Below are 22,847 nucleotides of genomic sequence, written 5' to 3'. Positions count from 1 at the left end.
CTTCCCCCTCCCCCTGCCCCCCCCCCCCACACACTTCACCAAGCTCATCATCAGAAGCAAGCTCTGCACAGACCAGGACCCACCAACTTAAAGGGGCATCAGACTCTGCCAGAACAATAGATGCAAAATCTGCAGTCCTATCTCCATTGCTGTGGTAATGAATACCCCCCACAACATACCTTTGAAGATCTATGGGTCCTACACATGCTTATCACAACATATGATTCATCACATCCAAAGTATAAAATGCCCCAGTAACAACAATGTGGGTGAAACAGGACAATCACAACGCTTTCAAATGAACTCGCACAGAAAAATGATAAAAGTCAAATATACCGAATATATCACTCTTGTTGGTTACACTTTAAATTTTTCATATTTTGGCAACAAAATTCTGGTGGAGGCTGATGAAAATAGAATTGTTATCAATATCACACATCTAACTCCACTTTTTAGTTTGGCATCAGCTTGATTATGCAAATTGCAGGCTTTCAGAGCACTTTTGGTTACTTCTGTATGAATGCCATGTAAATTAAACTGGAAGAAACAGAGAACATTCTAAGACCAACATACAAAGCCTGCAAATCAGTTAACCCCTTTGATGGCCTCAGTAGTAACAGTGGAGGAACACTTGGATGAGTTGTGCTACATATGTTTGAAAATTATGTGAACAATTTGAAAGAATGTTGCCCTGTGTACAATAGAGCTTTAGGAAAAGCTAACCACCTGCTTCTCTGGACAGAAATTAGCATCTTCTAATGCATCCAAGGCCTGGTCTACACTAGACAATTAGGTCAGTTTAACTATGTTGATCAGGGGTGTGAAAAATCCACACCCCCGAACAACATAGTTAAACCAACTAAAGTCCCCTTGTAGACACTCCTAGGTCAATGGAAGTATTCTGTCAACCTAGCTACCACCTCTCAGGGAGGTGGATTACCTACACTACAAGTGTCTACACTGAAGCACTACAGTGGTGCAGTTGTGCCATTGTAGCATTTTAACCATTATTGGTATTCTGAGCTTGGTGAGGCCCAATCAGCACTCAGCAAAATAAGATATAGCACTCCTGCTTGGGCTACCTATGGACAGCTCTGCAACTTGGAACTGCCACGAATCTCTACAGTGGTGCACCACTTCAGCTGTGCCACTGTAGTACTTCAGTGAAGAAGCTGCCTACTTGGACGGGAGGGGTTCTCCTGTCAGCACAGGTAATCCACCTGCCCAAGACATGGTAGCTAGGTAGACGGGAGAATTCTCCCATTGACCTAGTGCTATTTACACCGAGGGTTAGGTCACTTTAACTGCATCGCTCAGGGGGTGTGAATTAGTTATACCAACCTAATTTCCTAATGTAGACCAGGCCTGAGTATCACTAAACATCCAACGAAGTGGGTATTCACCCACAAAAGCTTATGCTTCGATATATCTGTTAGTGTATAAGATGCCACCGGACTCTTTGCCGCTTTTACAGATCCAGACTATCACGGCTACCCCTCTGATCCTAAACATCTGAACTCCTAAAGCAGCAGCAACAGACATCCCATAAGCTTCTGTGCCTGTTTATTCGTACAGGTGTCTAATTTTTGAATAATACCCATTTTCTTTGGCACAGTAAGTGAATGCTGGGCATTTTAGTGATATAAGTTGGAAAAAATATGTTGGAAGAGAAAGTATGGATACACTCTCCAAAAAAATCCATCTGAAAGGTTTGATCAGCTTTGCAATAGGTGTCCCTTGCTCTACTCTGACTCGCTAAGCTCAGTATGGCCATATAATGCTACACAGACATTCCACGGTCTGGAGATGAAGAGGATTAAAGGTCAGCCCATCTCCTTAGTAGCAATGCAAATAGTTACATATTGAACTACTACCCTGCAGTCTAACTCAGCACTATGTGTCATCCATTTACTGCAAGGTCAAGTCCTGTTAATTATCACACAGCCAAATGTCAAGTTGCAAAGTGCACAGAGTTTGGACCCATTGCAAATGCAGATTTTTATTTTTTTTTTAATGGCTGCATTTTTGAAATAGCAGCACTAGTTAAAGGAATGAGCAGATCAGGAAGTCAGCTTACGAAGACCAAAGCAAAGGACACAGATCCTATCCTCCTTTAAGCCCCAACCACAATGGGCTGGGAGTAGGGTTAAGTGACTCTGTTTAAATCTGATTTACATGAGGTTCCAGCAAAACTGGTTATTAACATTGCTTGGCTCAGACCATCTCATGCCAGAACTATTATTTAAATAATGCTTTCTAGCTTAAATGTCTCCATTCCCCATAGGCTGGAACACATTAGAACCTGACTATACTAGAAATATTATCATGTTCAGGGACTGCTTTATAATAAGATATTGCCCCAAGTAGTTCATAGATAATATGGTTTGGTCTTGTCCATGTAAACATGATCCTTACAAAGTGACCATATCATTATAATCCACTTTGATTCTGCATCCATAGGGAAGACCAGACTCAAAGTACTACCAAGTTATCATACAGTCCCCTGGCATGATGACATTTTCTGTGTAAAAAGGCCCTTTTATATAGCTGGCTGGATTAAGTGTGTCAGAAACAGGAAAAGCTAGAACTGTGCTTAAACGTTAGGGAATGTTTAAAACATCCAGACTCTACCCACACTAGGAAAATGACTCATGGGTGCCAATGGTGTCGACAGCACAACTTTGGCTCACTCACCCGAACGGGATTGGAAACAGATGGGCTGCTAATGGAAACAGGGAGAAAAAGTGTGCTATACCCATCAGCCTTTTCTGCACTGGGGAAATGCTGCAATATTGTCCCGCTGTTGCTAACATTGGTTCAGTCCAACCAGTGTCAGAAATGTTGTGTTTCTCATTGTAGACAAGAGGTGTTTTAAGCACCACCTAACACTGCCTAGAACAGACCTAGCTGACATGGTGCTTAGAACACCAGCAGCCCCCCTACTCTAGTGGCCCCAACTTTGCTAACACCTGGAGAACTAAACCAGTGGTAGCAATGGTTGTGCTGGAGGCAGGGCCCTCCCTACCAATTATGGTGCCCTACGCAGTCCGAGCATCTGCTCCCTGACCTCACCACGGAGGGTCTGGGCTGTGCTCAAGACCTGCGGGGCCGGTAGGCAGGAGCTATGGGGGGCTGCTCTGTGGGGCCCCACAGGCCCAGAGTGGCCTGGGAGATTAGCAAGGGGCCTGGCCCTGGCAGCAGGAAGCAGAACAACCCAGCCCCAGCCTGCTCCACTCTCCTCACCCAAGCTGTGTCGCTCGGGGGAGGGGGTTTGGGGATAGGGGTCCATTCCTCCCCGCACTCACCAGCAACGGGAAGTGGAGCGGAGCGGGCTGGGGCCAGGTTGCTCTGCTTCCTGCTGCTGCTGGTGACTGTGGGGTCGCTGGTGGAAGAGGCTTGGGGAGAAGAGGTAGAATGGGGGCGGGCCGGGGGCAGAGCAGTGGGGAGGACTAAGAGGCGGGGCGGAGGGCCGGTCGGGGGACAGGGCTGGCCGCCGGAGCTGGTGCTGCTGTGAAAGCAGCATGCAGCTGCCTAGGGCACCATGAAATTTGGGGCAATTTGCTACCCCAAATTTCATGGTGCCCTACACAGCTGTGTATTCTGCGTATGCGCAGTGACGGCCCTGGCTGGAGGGCAAATGGCACTATATATGAAGAAAAGCATAGAGTTAAATATAGTAAAAATCTTAAAGCACTCAAACTGTACCATACAATCTCTATGGATAGAATTTCCATGATTGAATAATAAGAATGTAGCAGTAGGGATATACTACTGACCACCTGCCCAGGATGGTGACTCTGAAATGCTCCAAGATATTAGAGAGGCTATAAAAATAGAAAACTCAATAATAACGGGGGATTTCAACTATCCCCATATTAACTTGATATATGTCACCTCAGGAAAGGATGTAGAGATGAAGTTTCTAGTCACCAGTAATGACTGCTTCTTGGAGCAGCTAGTCCTGGAACCCACAAAGGGAGAGGAAATTCTTGATTCAGTCCAAAGTGGAGCACAGGATCTGATCCAAGAGGTGAATATAGCTGAACAGCCTGATAATCACAAACATAACATAATCAAATTCAACATCCTTGCAGGGTGAGAGTGTGAGAGAAATATCGAAAAAGCTTATCACAGTACCATTTAACTTCAGAAAGGGGAATTACACAAAACTGAGGAAGCTAGTTAAATGGAAATTGAAAGGTATAATAACAAGAGTGAAATGCCTTGTTGAGGGGTCAACAAGCTGCATGGAAACTTTTTAAAAACACCATAATAGAATCTCAAATTAAATGTACACCCTAAATGAAAAAAAATATATATTAAGAGAACCAAAAAAATGCCACCATAGCTAAACAAAGTAAAAGAAGCTGTTAGAGGCAAAAAGGCATCCTTTAAAAATTGGAAGTCAAATCCTAATGAGGAAATTAGAAAAGAACGTACACTCTCGCCGCAAGTCAAGTGTAAAAGTATAATTGGGCCACTGGACAATTGAGGTGCTAAAGGAGTACTCACAGAAGACAAGGCCATTGCAGAGAAGCTCAATGAATTATTTCCATCAGTTTTCACTGCAGAGAATGTGAGGGAGATTCCCGCTCCTTAGTCATTCTTTTTAGCTGACAGATCTGAGGAACTATCCCAGATTGAGGTGTCAATAGAGGAGATTTTGGAACAGATTGATAAATTAAATAGTAGTACGTCACTAGGACCAGATGGTATTCACCCAAGAGTTCTGAAGGAATTATCAGATACATTGATGAACATGATATGTTGGGGAAGAGTAAACACAGCTTTTGGGAAAGGAAATCATGCCTCACTAGTCTTTTAGAATTCTCTGAGGGGACAACAAACATGTGGATAAGTGCAATCCATTGGATATGATATATTTGGACTTTCTAAAAGCCTTTGACAAAGTCCATCACCAAAGGCTCTTAAGCAAAGTAAGCAGTCATGAGATAAGAGGGAAGGTCCTCTCCTGGTTCAATAACTGGTTAAAAGATAGGAAGCAAAGGGTAGGAATAACCGGTCAGTTTTAAGAATGGAAAGAGGTAAATAGTGGTGTCCTTGAGCGGTCTGTACTGGGACCAGTCCTATTCAGCATATTCATAAATGATCTGGAAAAAGGGGTAAACAGTGAGATGGCAAAATTTGCAGATTACAAAACTGCTCAAGACAGTTAAGTCCAAAACAGACTGTGAAGAGCTACAGAGGGATCTCACAAAACTGGGTGACTGGGCAACAAAATGGCTGATGAAATTGCATATTGATAAATGCAAAGTAATTCACACTGGAAAACATAATCCCAACTATATATTCAAAATGATAGGGGCTAAATTAGATGTTATTTCTCAGGAAAGAGATCTTGGAATCACCATGGTTGGTTCTCTGAAAACATCCATTCAATGTACAGCGGCAGTTAGGAACCATTAGGAAAGGCATAGAAAATAAGAGAGTAAATATCATAATGCCACTACATAAATTTATGGTACACCCACATGTTAGGGGGCTTATTCCTTCACCCACTTACTTCCCTGGTCCTTCTCGCATGAACAGAGAGCAACAATACCCAAAGTCCAAAGGTGCAAACAATTCGATGTTTATTGGGGTGAACTTCCAGCAAGCATGATTCCAGTTTCCTTCCTTAGTGTCCCCCTTCCCAGCTCTGACACCACAGAGGCTTACCTGTGTCCCTGTTCCTATTTCCCCCTTTAGCTAAACATGATTCCAATTTCCCCACCCCCATTCTCTGTTCCCATTTCCCCCACACACACCCACCCACTTCCTGATTGACTGCAGACTATATAGTAAAACTTGAGTTCTGCTTAGCTATACCTTAACCAATCATTTTACTGAAATTTAACTAACCAATCTTAACATATTGTAACATGATTATTTAACCAATTATATCCCACCACCTTAATTAGTTTACACCCAGCAAAATTAATTATACAGCAGATAGAAACAATCACAGAACCAGGCAGAGATTATACAAACAAACAATGGCAAAGTGGGAACTATAATGACAAAACAATACAGAAGTGAGGATTTCACATCCCAGCTATTGATAAGTGAGTTCTTGCCACACAGGATGCTATCAAACTAAGTTTCCTTTTACATCTTCTAGGCACTTCCCTTTCTCTCGAGGTGATAGGCATTATCAGGACAGGATTGTATTCCTAACAGCCCAATACCACTTTATTTCAATGTGACTAGTTTGGAATGTGAGGAGGTGACCGGTCACTTCCCAGCTTATGGCTGCCTCTGCTGCTTAGCCAAAGGCCTTAGCCTAAGACCAGGGCCCCAGACTGTCACAGTAAGAGAAGGACCTTACACTGGCAGACAGTGATTCTGATTCTTTCTTTTATACCTCTAAGTAGCCAAGTGATAAGAATACACCTAAATTCTTAGAGTATAGGCCTTTACAGACAGGCCTGAATATCTATATCCTAACACCACATCTTGAATACTATGTGCAGTTCTGGTCATTCCATCTCAAAAAAGATATATTAGAACTGGAAAATGTACAGAGAAGGGCAATAAAAATTATTAAGAGTATGGAACAGCATCCATATGAGTAGAGATTAAAAAGACTAGGGGCTATTCAGCTTGGAAATGAGACCACTAAAGGGGGGTATGACAGAAGTCTATAAAATCATGACTGGTGTGGAGTAAGTGAATAAGAAAGTGTTATCTACCGCATAACAGAACACAAGAACCAGGGGTCACCCAATGATATTAATAGGCAGCAGGTTTTAAACAAACAAAAGGTAGTACTAGACTTCACACAATGCAGTCAACCTAATTGCCAGAGAACTTTGGGAAGGCCAAACCTATAAATGGCTTCAAAAAAGAATTAGATAAGTTCATGGAGGATAAGTCCATCAATGGCTATTAGCCAACATGGTCAGGGATGCAACTTCTTGCTCTAGGCATTCCTAAACTTCTGACTGCGAAAAGCTGGATGACAGGAGCTGGATCACTCAATAATTGCCCTGTTCATTCCCTCTGAAGCATCTGGCATTGGCCACTGCACTGTCAGATGACAGGATGCTGGGCTAGATGTATATACATAGTTCTGGTGACTGGTGGAATGAGCACACTTTATGTAGGAAGTAAAATAACTAGGTTGGTCTCATTGACACAAGTTATCAAACCATTTTCAGCCCCAGTTGTGAGAGCCAGGAGACACCCATTGTTGACAATGGGTCATTTCCCTAGTGTAAACACACCCAAAGTATGCAATATTTTCTAAAAGAAAAGGCGTACTTGTGGCACCTTAGAGACTAACAAATTTATTTGAGCATAAGCTTTCATGAGCTACAGCTGAAGTGACGCTTCAAATAAATTTGTTAGTCTCTAAGGTGCCACAAGTACTCCTTTTCTTTTTGCAAATACAGACTAACATGGCTGCTACTCTGAAACCTGTCAATATTTGCTAAGATTATTTTCGTTTCTGTTTCTCATTCTAAATAACAAAGAGCAATCCCTACACTCATTCCTGGTACACAGAGAGCTATAGAGCCAGTATCAATTCTCCTCCATCTTCTCTTTTAAAATGTGGGTGTAAAATGCCATTGGCCTGTTTCATTTCACTTCATTCAAGTGGTGCATGCACACTAAATACAGACTAACTACTAATGTATCTGTTGGCATCCCAGGTAGAACTACATTGTAATGGCAGAAATAAAGTTTGCTTAATGTATTTCTCTGAACAAACCTGAAACTGAAATCTCAAGCCTGGACAGAAAAAGGGGACGTTTTGCTAAAGTGATTTCTTTCCCTGTAGGTATTTGTAGCAGAGGTCAAACAGCTAAAACCCCAACTGATTTTCACATCCTTCTGTTAATGAAACTATTGCCAGTCCCATCTAGAATGTGGCATTTCATTTTTCTTCTTCCTAAGGGTTAGGGCACGATCCTGCTCCCTCTGAAGTCAGTGGGAGTTTTGCCATTGACTTGAATGGAAAACAGGATCATGTCCTTACTGTGCCTTGCTGTGCTGCCAGTAATTGCAGGAAGCAGGGTGAAAAATATAACACACGTAGACATCGAATCTCTTGTCTACTAAATGCCCTTATCCGCCTTGTGTTTTCAGGTCATGTGACTCCTTACCCATGGAAATGAAAAAGGATGTGGAGGAAGTAAATTGCTACAGTTTGGGCCTGTTATCTCATACAAAAATTCACTCCATTGTTATAAAAACATGGGCTTGATCCTGTCGTATAAATACTGAACTAAAACACTGAGAAAATATAGCACTGCCGGTGGATAAACCTTTTAAAAGATGATAGCACATATAGCTGATCCACAGAGAGAGCTGTATTCTGCCACCTCAGGATACATGTCGCTTAATGGCCATCAGTGGTGGAAGGTGCCCATATTCTACTGTTTTTAGGACCTGGAAGTGGCCACTAGGTGCATTCTGCCAGGGAAGGTGGAAGATTCCTAAAAGTCACTGGAGAGAGGTCACATTAGGACACCTGAGTTCAGTCCCATCTCTGCTCCCCAACAATCTCATCTTCCATTGGTCAATAAGGCATATATTTGCCTTAGTGCTCTAAGGGCCAGTATGAAATATAAAGCACTTGGGTAATACATTCCTCTGCTCCTTTTGCTGTTTTAAAGGTATTTGTATTTCAACAAAGATGATAGAAAGGATTCCCATCCAGCCACCCCACCACCAGCCCACTCCAATCCCTGTATGCCACTTCAGAGGTATGCAGGGCTCCAAGGGGCCGGGGAAAATTCTCCCAGTTCAGGCACTGTGCAGGGCCACCTATTGTGTAGGAGGCCTGTTAGGGTGGGACTGGAGGCAGGAGGAAGAGCCCTGTAGTGAGCATGGAAATGGAGATTCTCAGCAGTTCCAGTTTTCAGAACTGTCCATAGGTAGCTCAAGCATTACTGCTATATCTTAGAGCACACTTGGGGCCGCTCTAAATTGTGCTGGACGCTGCATTGGCCCCCACCCAGCCCAGAATACCAGGGGCACAAACTAGGCTTCAAATCAGCTTTGCCCCCACTTTCCCGCAAGCTGTGCCTGTGGGTGCTGTGTGCTTACATTGCCATCAGAGGTGTGACTGCAGCACCCGCAGACATACCTGAGGGAGCTTTGATCTAGCTAGCTCACATAATAGTAGCAATTAAGCCATGCCAGCAAGGGATGTACAACCCCACCTGGACCTCTGAAGTTGAACAGTCCATCCTGCCTCCTGTGCTGCTCTGGCTTTCCTGCTACTGCTATATCAAAGCTAGCTTGTGTATGTTTATGCATGCTGCAGTCACACCTTTGATTGGCGTGTAGACACCCTATGAGGCATAGCACACAGTCTCAGACATTATTTCTTATAGCCAAGTTTTCTTCCTTCTTTTTCTAGATCCTGCTGTGCAGTCATGAATCCATGGAGTCAGTCTGCTGCCACAGAAATATTTGTCATGTAATAAAATTCAGCACTGTAGTCAAAATTCACTCCTGGGGAGAAGGCCAGCACAAAACCCTATGCACTATTTAAATCTCACTTGAACCCTGTTTTGAGTCCTTGTGCTGGGCCTCTGACTGAAGGCCAGTTTCATCCTATATGAATTCACTGCAGGATCAAATGGGAGGAGATGGACTGCAAGAAACCAATCCCTAACTAGTTCGGTGAATGTCAAGAAAAATGAATTTTAAAAAAGGGTCGGGAAAGAGAATTATTCTACCAGTAATAAAATCTATTTTGAGTGTAAGATATTCTAGCTTTTCTTAAATGTAGATATCTACAAATATAGAGTATTTTACTCCTGTAATAATTTATTATAGGATATGGTATCATTATGAGGAGCAGGTGGGGGGACAGAGAACTGGATTCTATTCCAGATTCTTCCACTGACTCAATGTGTGAACTTAGACAAGTCTCCAAGGCTCTCTGTCCCCATCTGTAAAATGGAGATACTAATATTTACCCATCTCCATGTGCTTTTGAGATCTAACGCTGAAAACGTACTCTATGGGCCCGATCCTGCAAGGTATTGAACATCATCAATGGGAAGTGAAGACACTCAGCACCTCACAGGAGGCACTCAGCATCTCATGTGATCAGGTTCTATGTTACTGTCCTTATTTCCTCATGGATCCAACAAGACAGTGGGAATGATTCAATGGTGCAGCTATGTCCCATCATTTTACCTATGATTGTAACCAGTGTAAAGACACTGTTTAGAAAGCTAGTAAAAAGCCCACTGAGTTAATGTACTTAATATTTGAAGCAGAATCTTGCAGGCTTTGATCCATTTGGCAATATGAATCGTGTCTCTGGAACTGACAGAGCATGACAAGTGAGTCATGTCAGGTACATTTTTGTTACTGGTACATTTAATTTGTTCAGCCATGGCAGAATGCTCCTTGGGTAGCCAACAAGCAATCCAGTGTAAACCAGGAGCATGCAAAGGTCACTGACTATTTCTGAAGATTCAACACAGGGACAGAGAACCAATAAGAAGTGACTCCAACCTTTGCCCAAGCCTTAAACCAAACCTGAACCTTTTCTTTAAACTTCAGAAAAGTTCAGTTAACATTGCGTGGGTTTTTCTGCACTTTTTTGTTTTTTGTTTTTCTGCACTTACTTCTGGTGGCTGGGACTGGAACAATATACCAAAAGGATGATTTACATATAGCATTTCTGTTCTAGTCAGAACCAGAAACTACCAGAAAACCTGTTATGAGATTTCCAGGCTGATTTCTAGACAAAATCTATTTCAGTGAAGCATGTTCTGAACTTTAGGACACAGGCACAAATCAAATTGATCGAAAACCTGTGAAAGTTCTGCCACCACTAATTAATATACTCTGATTTTTTGGGTTTTGTCTAGACTCAGAATAAAGGAGCTCTTTTCAATCTAGTTATCTCAATCAAATTATTTTAATTTGATTAAAAACCCCACTTAACACCAATGCAGACAAAGTATAACACATTTGTTACAGAATAGTTCCATTTTAGCAGGTTAACGATCTAAAAATCTAAAGGCTGAAAATCTAGTTAAGGGTGTTAAATTGTGTTAAAGCATCTTGCATACAAGGCTTTGACTTCCTAAATGTTGGGCTACAATGGATATGAATTTAAACAGATGTAGATAATTTGGTGTAAGGGTATGTGTGGACACTATTATTTTGGAACAAAAGGGGCAAAATTCAATGCAGTTCATAGTTAGTTTTAAGAAACTAATTTAGTTAAATCAGTGCAAGTTTGCAGGTAGACCAGTCCCAAACCGGTTTAAGATTTAGGACATCCTTTATATTCATCTGGAAATGTGTGCTGATGCCATGCCATTCATTTTAATTGCATTCATGCACACATATTGAGGCCCTGTTTCTGCCCCCACTGAAATTAATAGCCAAACTCCCATTCACTTCAAAGGGCCTTGGATCAGGCCCTAAGTCAGACCTTCATCTTTGTCTGTTAATCAATACAGGTATAAAAATGACACGGGTGATCTAGAGGTGAGCCTGTACCACATAATTTAGATTTTATTGCATAATCAGAAAGGGTTCAGAAAAGAGTTATAAGAATGATGCGATATCTGGAAAATGTACCTTACAGTGAAAGACTTAACAAGCTCAATATATTTAATTGATCTACAAGTACTATATAGGAATGAGGTTTCTGACAGAGCAGGGATCTTTGATGTAGCAGAAAAAAGGCAAAAGAAGTAGAACTGCAAGAAATTCTTCAGCCAAAACTTTTTTGCCAAAAAATGCAAATATGTGTTGACCAGAACACTTGACAAATTCATGTAGAATTTGCCAAATTGTTTCAGTCAAAAACTAAAAATCAGAAAAAATAAAAACATTTGACGTCTGAAACAAAATGATTGGATTTAAAGTTACTTTTCATTTCAAAATTTGCTTCATTTTTATTTTTTGAAAAGGTTAAAAAGCCTTCAAAAACAAAATACAACATTTGGTTTTGGCTTGAATTAACTGTTTTGTTCGACCTGCAATTCATTTTTTTTTTTGTCTTTTTGGTGTACCAAACATTTTTCATTTTGGGTCAATCAGAAACTATTTATTTTTCAGATCAGAGCATGAAACAAAAAAAACCCCAATTATTTGTTATTTGTTAACTCTAATAACAAGATGCAATGATTAGAAATTTAAACCAGAAATAAGGTGCAAAAAAAATTATAGTGAGGGTAATTAACCATTGGAATAATTTACTAAGGGATGTGATGGATTCTCTATCACTTGAAGATTAGATCTCTTAAAATACATGCTATACTATATCTCAACCAGAAGTTATGGGCTTGAGGCAGAAATTACTGGGTGAAAGTCTATGGTCAGTGTTATGCAAGAGGTCAAACTAGATTAACATAATGATCCTTTATGGCCTTAAAATCACTGAATCTCTGAACCTTGGTTCACATCTGAATCTGAACTTCATCAACATTCAAAGGGGGTTGAATACTTTCAACCCAATGTAGTGTCATAGAGTTTAAGGTCACAAGGGACCACCTAGACATCCCATACATCCCAGGCCACTAAACACAGTCCAGTCATGCCCACACCAATCCTTACAACCAGAAGTACATCAAAGTACTACAACCCTCAAGAGACTAAACTATTGCATGCCACAGGCAAAGAACAGAAGGGACTGAGGTGCACCAGTGCCTAAGGCCTCTATAGTGACAGGGAATTGATTAATGAATGGCTCACACTGGAAAAGTCAGATCTGGATCTGAATCTGAGTCCTAATCCAAATTCTCTCAAATCCAAACTCTCCAAATTGTTAGGGTGGAAGGACTTGGATCTGGAGTTCTGGTTATGGTCTGTTTCCAGAATTAAAATAATAATTTATTTTATCAGGAAGAAATATAGATTGGATTTTATTTGACATTTTGATGCCACCTTGTTTCTTCATTTAATGGTATTATAGATGACTTGCTGTTTCTATAATGAATAACCAGAGCAAGGGCTTCGCTGTGCTATGAAAATTCAGAACCTTTTTTTTTTTGCACTAGTGGAGCTGTATTGTAGACTGGCCACGGATGAACCTGCGCTAGTATAACCCCAAGTGTAGACAAGAAAAGCCATGATTTTCATCAACGGAATTGATAACCACTCATACTTGCACCAATGGGGTATCCATGATGTAAGTATGACTGGTGGCGGTGCAGTGTGTCCACACTAATGCTGAAAATGCTGCAGTTTTAGCCAGCATTCACACTGTACAGCAGCATTTGCAGTTCCATTGCCCTGTGAGTGCCTATCCCATGGTTTCCAGCGCAGCTCTCTGAAGCTATGCCAGTATATTCAGTTAAAACCTCATTGTCTCTCAACATAATTAAAACAAAGTTCTATCTTGCACTGTTGAAGGGAATGAACCATGAGGTATTTGGCCCTATTTTAACAATGTCCATGAATTTGGTTAAAGCCTTGGATATAGTCCCCCAGTTTGAGGACACTGTCAAAATACAGGTAAGTCCTCTCTATACTGAAAGACAGAACCATCGATTTTTCAGCTGTGCAGTGAATAAACGTATTGTAAAACCAGTTCTGGAACCTGGCTGAATTTTGTAGATGGGAGCTGTCTGTAGTCAGGCTTCATTTTGACAAAATCTAACTTAGTTAAGATATGACAAGCACCATGCTGATCAATAGCATGTTTACAAAATCTTATGTAATCAGTTATTCTCCTGTTTGGGCCAAAACTCTTTTTTGGGCCAGTGAAATTCTTTTAAGTTTAATTTCTCAGAGCAGTAATAACCACTCTCTCTTCCCTAGTTAGGAAATAATGTCAGTGGAATTAGGCGTTAATACACAATAATGGTCTCCCGCTGCTTGACAAATGACAAGGTGCAGGAAAGTTATTTACTGACAATAAATGTTGCAGCTTGAATGAGCAATTCCTTATCCTGCAACAACTCCCTGTTCCAAATACTTTATTACTGTACTGGAGCAAATGACTGAAGAGGAGGTAAGGTACCGGTGGAAGGCATTCTACTGTTGCCTTCCCTAGAGGTTCAACCAGGGTACAGCACCTTTAAAATCCAGTTGGAGCACCATATGAGACCTGCCAATGGAAGCTGCTTTGGAGAAATTCCAAGAACACAGAAAACAAAGGGTACTAGTTAAAGAATACAAAGCAAGGCTGCCCCCAACCCTTGCATTCAAATGAATTCATTCACCTCTCCATGCAGCTCCAGTCTCATTGCCTCAGTCCTTCTCAAGGACTGATACATCCCTTGAAGCCCCCATTGCATTAGGTCCTCCCTCTCTCCAGACCCAGGCCCAGAGACTCCTATCTCTGGATCCTAGAGGGAGATGCAGTCGATAGGAAACCAATAGTTCAGCTGAAAACAGAGCACAAAATATTCAAAAATAACAAAAAGAGGGGGGGAAAGCACCAATAATAATAATAATTATAATAATTAATTAATAATAACATGAGACAAAATACTGAATAAAGCAATGAAAATAATAAAATCCAGCTCCTTGCCAACTCAACCACAACCACCCAAAGGTTGGGTGCTCATCATAATACCCCAAGGCTTCTCTGCCCAGAGTCACTCTGGCAGCAAATCTGATCATAGATGTTGATACTCCAGTATAGCACCCAGAGGTGCTGGAACAATTTGTACAGTGGGGGTGCTGAGAGCCATTGAAGCAGACTGTAAACCCTGTATATAATGGAAACCACTTCAAGGGGTGTGGCAGCACCCCTAGTTCCAGCACCTATGATAGCACCTGCAAGTGAGACAGTGTGGCAGGTGTAGCCTTTGCTCCTCATGATTCATGCGTGGATCTTTGTGTAGAACATAAACATTTGAAGTGGGAAAATCAAAAGAGGGAACAGGTGTAAACAGGTATGTTAAATATCATTGACTTGATGCATTTGCTCCAGTGGAGATCCAAGGAGATGTGTCTGGAACTGTGGAATAGGCACAACAATCCACAGGCCCAGCAGCCGTTGCAGGGGATTGTGTGCGGATGCGGTGAGCCGCGTGCACACAAAACAGGATGACTAGTCTGGAAACACTGCAGCAAACTTGTGTGGTTCAGTAGATGGGCTTACCTTCACTACACAAGTCACACACATGCAACCACTCAAGTTGGTGGGCTTTGGAAGTCAGTGGCCACACGGCAAAACCATACTCAATTTACTACATCCACACTGGTACTGCCCTCATTTGTGTGCTATGCTAGAACTTCTTGGGGCATATCCCAGGGTTCTTTGCACTGGACCAATCTGAGCTGAATTCTTTTGCAGTGTATTGTGGGAGAACTTATCTGTCTTTTCTGGTCATATGAGTGGGAAATTCAGGCCTAGCAGTTTCCAGATTTCAGACCAGTGGCACAGCATGGCATGATGTTTTGGGGACCACCCAGACTGGTAATGGGTTCTATCACAGTTTTGAGGCCTTCGTGCTGTGCAACTATGGTTCAATTCCCTGATACCAGTAGCCAGCTCACACACATAAGGTCTCACACTGGCTTTCACCAACCCAGTTACTCTTTGCAGGATGATACCAACAACACTTCCAGTCCCGAGTCTCCCCAAATACATCCTCCCTGAGTTCTTAATTACCAGACACTTGGATCATTCCCTTCTGGTTTGTCACCCCCACAGGTGTGAAGCCAGCCTCCCAGATACCAACTTACTTTGGAGCACACAATCCACACACTTTGCACACCAGAGACCTGCTTAGGATGAAAATAAACAAAAAGGTTATTTAACAGAAAAAAAATACAGGTTCAAAGATGAAATAGTAAAGGAAAGAACACATCTACAAATTACTCAGAAAATAAACATAAAGATACAACCTCAGGCTTTACACTTCCATATTAGGGCTTGTCTGCATTGGAAATGCTACAGAGGCACTGCTGCAGTGCTGCAGCTGGGCCGCAGTAGTGCTTCAGTGTAGACGCTACCTCACCAACAGGAGGGGCTCTCCCATAGCGTGGGTATTCCACCGCCCCGAGAGCTGGTAGCTAGGCCGATGGCAGAATTATTCTGTCTACACCAGGGTTCACGTTGGCTTAACTATGTTGCTCAGGAGTGTGGATTTTTCACACCCCTGAGAGATACAGCTGGGTTGAGCTAGACCAGGCCTTCGATAAAATCCCTTTTCTAATACAGGTTGCCTATTGTCTTAAAACAGTTTCTCAGTTTACTTCCTAGCTATAGGAGGGATCCAGCATTCACAGATAGCTTCCTGTCTCAGGATTGTCCCTCCAGTTCTGGATAAAAATCTCAGTTCCAAGTCTTCTTTTAAAAGTCTTTTTCCTTTTTATTTTTCTGCCAGTCCATGATGACTTATGCTTAATCAGAGTGAGGGAATTATCTCCTGACTTCTGAGATGGGGAAATGTTCTTTTCACTTTTGAAATGTCTCAATGTCTTTCCATTAATTTTAATAGTCCAACCTTATCTTTTCCTGGACTGGACACTGGATAGTTACTTGAAGCTGGTTTCATGTAAACAACTGGCTTGGGAAGTACCCAACCCCGCCTGCCTGCTCACTGCCCTGCTGCGAGGTGGAGCTGAAGTTTATGAACACAGTGTTCTATATACACAAATAAATAAATTCTTACTCATGGTCTCTGTGCATATATCATAATGATCATCAAGTTCAGAATACAACAAGCTTTTATAAAAGATCTGACAATTTTCTGTTCTCTCCCGGGGGTGTCTGGACTGGGTTTCAACCTGAACACCTGGTCGAAAAGGGACTCTCCCTGGCCCGTTGAAAATGGGTGACGGAGTGAGGGTGTGGGAGAGCGAGCGATGGGGGGGGGGGGAGGGGGATGGAATGAACGGGGCAGGGCCTCAGAGAAGGGGCTGGGCAAGGCTGTTCGATTTTGTTAGGTTAGAAAGTTGGCAACCCTATGCCACGTATGGATCCTACTTTGAGCAATGATCTGTGCCAAATGCTGGCATTAATGTAACCTATTTCTTAATTTGAGACAGGAAGTTGATACAGGGCATGAGATGATGTGGTGCACATTTTGGCAAGGGCATTTTGGCATGAGAAAGTGGCAACTAAGGAGAGCACAAACAGGCTGTTTGTGGAATTGGAAGACTGGAAACAGGTGCAAGTTCGAATGGTGCAATTTTCTAGTGTAACAAGGCTTTTGAGTCTGAGAGATAGTGAACAATAGCATCAAGAGTAATGTGACCAGCCCACATTTTATCTGATTGGACTTTTAACTTTAAAGCCTAGTTACAGTCTTTTAAGAGTCATCCAGGTATTAGCCTTTTCACTTTTGACCAGCATTCCACAAACATCATGCGCATATCTAGTATCTGTACATACCTGTCGCATTCTGACATGCAATTCACTTGAAAGGATGGTCTATAGGAATAAAGCTGTACATTTTGAATAAACAAAGTGTCAGAATTCGGTGGCTTATATAAATGTTTGAGGCGCTTCTTACTGTCCTTAAAAGTAAGGGTAAAACTGTTGTATACAGTGCTAGCACATGAGCTAAACAATACTGAATTCTCATGGTGCATGGCACAGTGTATGTACACATGCATAGTGTAGCTTTCTATACAGCATGATGTTTTCAGCAGGGAAGACAGATATTAACCTTAATAGATTAATGTATTTCTGTTTGTGAGGAACATTTTTCCTTTTAGTACAAAGTGGCTATAGTATTTGGTCTGATAATGTATTCTGTGTACACTCTTGTTATTTATGTCTTTCAAGTGAACAGAATATGCAGTTATTAACAAGATGTTCCTGTTAAGATCATCAACAGTGCAAAAATTAACAATATTGACATGAAAATAGTCATCATTAGATTACTAGGCTTCAGAGTTTAAGTCCCCTTGACATGAATAGGGCAATTCACACTTTTTTCAGGCCTGGGTTCAGCAAACCACTTTAGCACTTGCTTAGCTCTAGGCATGTGAGTAGGTCTCTATCAGTATACATAAAAAGAAAAGGAGTACTTGTGGCACCTTAGAGACTAACCAGTTTATTTGAGCATAGCTATGCATCCGATCAAGTGAGCTGTAGCTCACGAAAGCTCATGCTCAAATAAACTGGTTAGTCTCTAAGGTGCCACAAGTCCTCCTTTTCTTTTTACGAATACAGACTAACACGGCTGTTACTCTGAAACCTATCAGTATACAGTCACTTAAGCATTTAAGCATATGAGCATTCCCATTAAAAGAATATGTATAAGTGCTTTGCTGAATCCCTTGTCTACTGAGGAAAGTTTTAGCAGCTATACCAATATTGTTATATAGGTATAGTTATATTCCATGAGATAAATTCAGAGCCTGCCTATACCCTCTCCCCTCCTTCAGGTTTCAGAGTAGCAGCCGTGTTAGTCTGTATTCGCAAAAAGAAAAGGAGGACTTGTGGCACCTTAGAGACTAACAAATTTGAGCATAAGCTTTCGTGAACTACAGCATCCGATGAAGTGAGCTATAGCTCATGACAGCTTATGCTCAAATAAATTTGTTAGTCTCTAAGGTGCCACAAGTCCTCCTTTTCTTTTTCCCCTCCTTCAGTACAGGTGGTGCAAACTGCAGCCCTGTTTTCCAACAAGGGCAGTTATGTCTGAGGGAAGATGAACCCCCAGCAGGTGGGAGTGAAGGAGAGAGATGTTTGCACTGCCTGCATCCCCTGTGGGTTCCACAATGGGGTGTTAACTTTAATTTAGTCAGGGCTCCATAAGAGTCAATGGTGGAAGCTAAAGAGAAGATCAGCTGTTTCAAGGTCTCTCTCACTCTTGTAAAACACTAGGAGTACTAGTGGCACCTTAGAGACTAACCAATTTAAGGTGCCACAAGTCCTCCTTTTCTTTTTGCGAATACAGACTAACACGACTGCTACTCTGAAACTTGTAAAACACTGACTCCAGCCAGCTCCAAGTCCCCACAGAGCAGGAATTCGGTGTGTTTTTGCAGCACTGTGACTCATCCATTCCCCATGCCCTAGGCATCCGGCAGCCCTGGGATATGCCAGTAGAGGCTGGCATATCTGGGGCTGAATAGCGCTATGTGCCTGAGACAGATGTAAGCATGGGGAAGAAGATGAGGCGAATGCAGGTTTTGAGGTGCTGTGGAGGACAGACTTTCAGCTTTCCTCTGCCTGTAAAACAAGCAAAAGTGAGGTAATGTAAAACAATACTATATATATATAAACTTTGAAATGAAGCTAAGATCAGCATTTGAAGTCAAGTGCTGTTTGTAGGGAAATCCATGCGTTTCAGATTCTTTCTATCTCAGTTCACCATATTTCCTAAACATCGCAGTCTCTATGCAGTGAGGCCAGAATTATCCAGAAACATAGACTAGCGCCTATTAAATTCTGATTAAGAAATGGGTCCACTAACATGGTTTTATCTCCAGCACAGTAGAGGCCATAGTTTTCCACTGCTGTCTTTTATTCCAGGGCCTAATCCTCTAGACCCTTACTCATGGGAGTAGTTACATTGTAGTCAGTGAGGAACGGTTTTCAGGGTCGTGCCCCTGTTTTGTTCTTGACCCCATCTGAGTGGAAGAAATGAGGAGAATGGATACATTAAGTTTTATGATCTCTTAGACTGTATTTTTTTCTTGTCTAACTGACTATTGTATGGACATTATTTAAAAATATTTGACAAGTTAAGGTGTTCTTTGCCAAAGCTTAAGTGTATTGGGACAGCACAAAGGAGAAAGACTTGGTCATTGATGTAAAGCAATTTGCTTTGATTACCTAAATTGAACTTTATGTTAACACTGTTGATCTGAAAATAGAGCTAATCCAGGGTTTAACACACACTGTGATAAGCATGTTCCTCCATTAAGGTCCAAACACAAAGCAGAGCTTTCGGGACACAAACATTTTTAAAGGGAAAAATATGAAAAAGGAAAGGCACCCACAAAATATTTTATATTTGTGGACATAGCAACTTTTCTGGCTTGCTAGGACATTTCTATTTGGGAGTCATAAAAACTGAAGTACCTATAGAATAGCCAGTGTATCATTATAATGGATTGTTCAGTTCAATAGGTAGTAAATAAAATAAAACAGACACTAAAAATCCCCTATTTTTATTTTTTTAGGAATTGCTGGAGTCTCCTTTGTGAGGCGACACAGTTGAGTTTGCTTTCATTGATTCAATGAAAGCAAAACAAAAAACAAAAAAAATTGTGAGTAAAGATTAAAAACTCCTCTTTGTTTCTTCCGTATCACTGTGGAGATGGATAATTGTTGTGCATTTTAAAGAAGAAAAAGAGTGGAACTGAGCAAGGAAAAATCATTATCCTGTGTATAAATATTTAGTCATTTCATGAATTAAAACATAGTAAAATCCTCTGTGCTCAGTCCTGTAAGCACTCCCTACAGGGCTCCTATTGGGCAAGATCCTCTAGCTATCTACTTATGACAGGTTTCAGAGTAGCAGCCGTGTTAGTCTGTATCCGCAAAAAGAAAAGGAGTACTTGTGGCACCTTAGAGACTAACCAATTTATTTGAGCATAAGCTTTCGAGAGCTACAGCTCACTTCATCAGATGCATTCAGTGGAAAATACAGTGGGGAGATTTTATATACACAGAGGACATGAAACAATGGGTGTTACCATACACACTGTAACGAGAGTGATCAGGTAAGGTGAGCTATTACCAGCAGCAGAGCAGGGGAGGGGGGGAACCTACTTATTTGGCTCTTATTACTGTAGTATCTGAGTACCTCACAATATTTAAGGTACAATACCCTGTGAGGCAGGGAAGTGCTATTATCCCATTTGACAGAGGACTGGGGCCACACAGGAACTGAATGCAGGTCTCCATGTCCCAGGCCAGCACTCCAGTCACTGGACCATCCTTCCTCTCAGGAATTGGCACCCAGTGCAGCTGAGGGAAGATGTAGGTCTCTGATTTTCATGGCACTGTACACTGCACCAGTCCAGAGGAGCAACTTAGGATAGCCTTAGGGCTACTCTAACTTGTGCAAGCTGTTAAGGCAGCCAAGGATCACCAGTGCCCACTCCAGCCACACCCCTTCTTCCTCAGCTACACAGCCTATGCTGAGGCTGCAGAAAGAAGAAGGTGCATATTGCCAGCTAGGCTACTGGTGGATCCTCAGTCTAATGGGCCATTGAAACTGGGTTCTGAAGTGAAGTATCTGACATTTGCATTTGCAAAGGTGTTTTTTTTAACCTGAATTAATTGGCAATAAATTAAATTGAGTTAAAACCAGAACAAAAACTCTAGCCATCCCTTTGGACAACAGCCTGCCAAAAGAATGGTGTCAAATGAACTCAAAAGAGATGAGGGTGCTATTTTTGGACTTGGGAGGTCGAGGTTCAAGTCCCTGCTCCACCCCAGATTTCCTGTGTGTCCTAGGGCAAGCCATCTAGGCTACGTCTTTGCTTCCAAACAAGTGTGTGTTGGGATGGGGGAGTTACAGCATGATTATCCCACTGTAAAAACACACCACTGTGGCAGTGAAGACATAGCCTTAGTCTTGCTGTGCTTCACTTCCTCATCTATAAAATCCTCCTGGCAAGGGTTTTGTGAGGATGAATACATTAAGGATTGTGAAGTGCTCAAATATTATGGTAATAATGGGGACCACGTAAGTACCTTTGGGCTTGTCTACATGGGGAAATTGACTGCAACAGCTCTCCATGTGCGGAATTCTGGAATAATTACATTGCTTTTGAAGTGCACTAATTATTCTGGAATCACATGGAGAGCTGCTTCCGAATAGCATATTCTGCAATAGCCATTCCATTTCATTGCCCTGTGTAGACAAACCTGATAGATAGTCTCCGATTGCTTTATTTACACAGCCCAAATAGGGGGTGGTTTTGATCAATGTAGCTTGAGTGAGTTAATTTAACTCAATTAAAAATTTGCCTTAATGTCCATGTAGACACAGCTTATCACTTTAAAGATGGTTTGATGTGGTCATGTTGTAGCATAGACGTCTGCAGGAGCATTAAGAGGAATTTTCAAACGAGTTAACTTAATTGAACTATCAATTGAAAAAAACATGTTTTATTTTACCTGTATAGACATGGCCAAAGCGAAATTCTGTTGCACCCACCAAGTTTCTTCTGGCTATATCTAATCCTCATAGAGATATAGACAGAAAAGTAAACACTATTTTTAGTTACCTGGCTATATGCATATGCAACCATTCCTACAGATGTTTAGCACTCACTGAGTAGGGGGAAAGATTAGACAGTTTGCAACCCAGAGTGTTCTGAGTTCCATAAAACCTGATTTTCTAATGAGGTGAAAAATAACCTGGGATCAGATTGCCAACCCTGTAACTATTAAGCAATTTATTGTCAACTCAGAAGGTCTGAGGGAGCTTCCAGTTGCAACTGGACACTTTGCATGGTCGTCAAACCTTCTGTGACAATCCAGACCATGCTAAGCGTTCATAAAACACACTTGCGATTGTATTAGTATTCACTGAGATTGCTAGTATGCCTCCTTCTTTCTTTCATTCCTCTCCCACGCTGAGAATCATTCCTTATTCATATCAACACTGTGCCGAACACGTTCCCCTAAATGGAATATTCATCCCTCTAACACTTCATGAACCCCCTAATCTGTACTGGAAAGTGATGTTTCACATACAATAGAACAATTTGTAAGGCACTGTAGCAGGCATCCTGCATAATAGCTGGACTTCAGCAGTGATCACATATGTCAGTATTGAAGATGGAGCATATTACTATTGCCATTTATGGGCTTGATTGAAAAATGATTTGTATAGCACTTACATGGCAATTTCACAAAGGTCAAATTAGATTCCACCTCCATTCCTCTCTCAGTACACAGAAGGCACTGAAATCACTGCTGTATTTGTATAGTCAGAAAGTCCCAGTACACTGGGTAAAATTCCTCTTTCTTTGGTCCCTCTCCC

At 41.7% G+C, this 22,847-nt stretch overlaps 1 protein-coding gene and 1 long non-coding RNA gene across 2 annotated transcripts in view; one reads left to right on the top strand and one right to left on the bottom strand.

The window, feature by feature from the left end:
- Positions 1 to 22,847, top strand: part of LOC114019090 — a 92,211-nt gene that overhangs the window by 50,580 nt on the left and 18,784 nt on the right. The window lies entirely within an intron of this gene.
- The window catches only part of LOC114019092, a 169,176-nt gene that overhangs the window by 132,791 nt on the left and 13,538 nt on the right, over positions 1 to 22,847 (bottom strand). The window contains exon 4 of the long non-coding RNA XR_005224706.2: positions 14,154 to 14,318. This is a non-coding gene — a long non-coding RNA (uncharacterized LOC114019092). The remainder of the gene's footprint in view (positions 1 to 14,153; positions 14,319 to 22,847) is intronic.

The sequence above is a fragment of the Chelonia mydas genome, chromosome 3 (assembly GCF_015237465.2).
Source record: "Chelonia mydas isolate rCheMyd1 chromosome 3, rCheMyd1.pri.v2, whole genome shotgun sequence".
Classification (NCBI taxonomy): domain Eukaryota; kingdom Metazoa; phylum Chordata; order Testudines; family Cheloniidae; genus Chelonia; species Chelonia mydas.
Note: the sequence above shows the minus strand (reverse complement) of the source record. Positions and strands in the feature narration are given on the sequence as shown.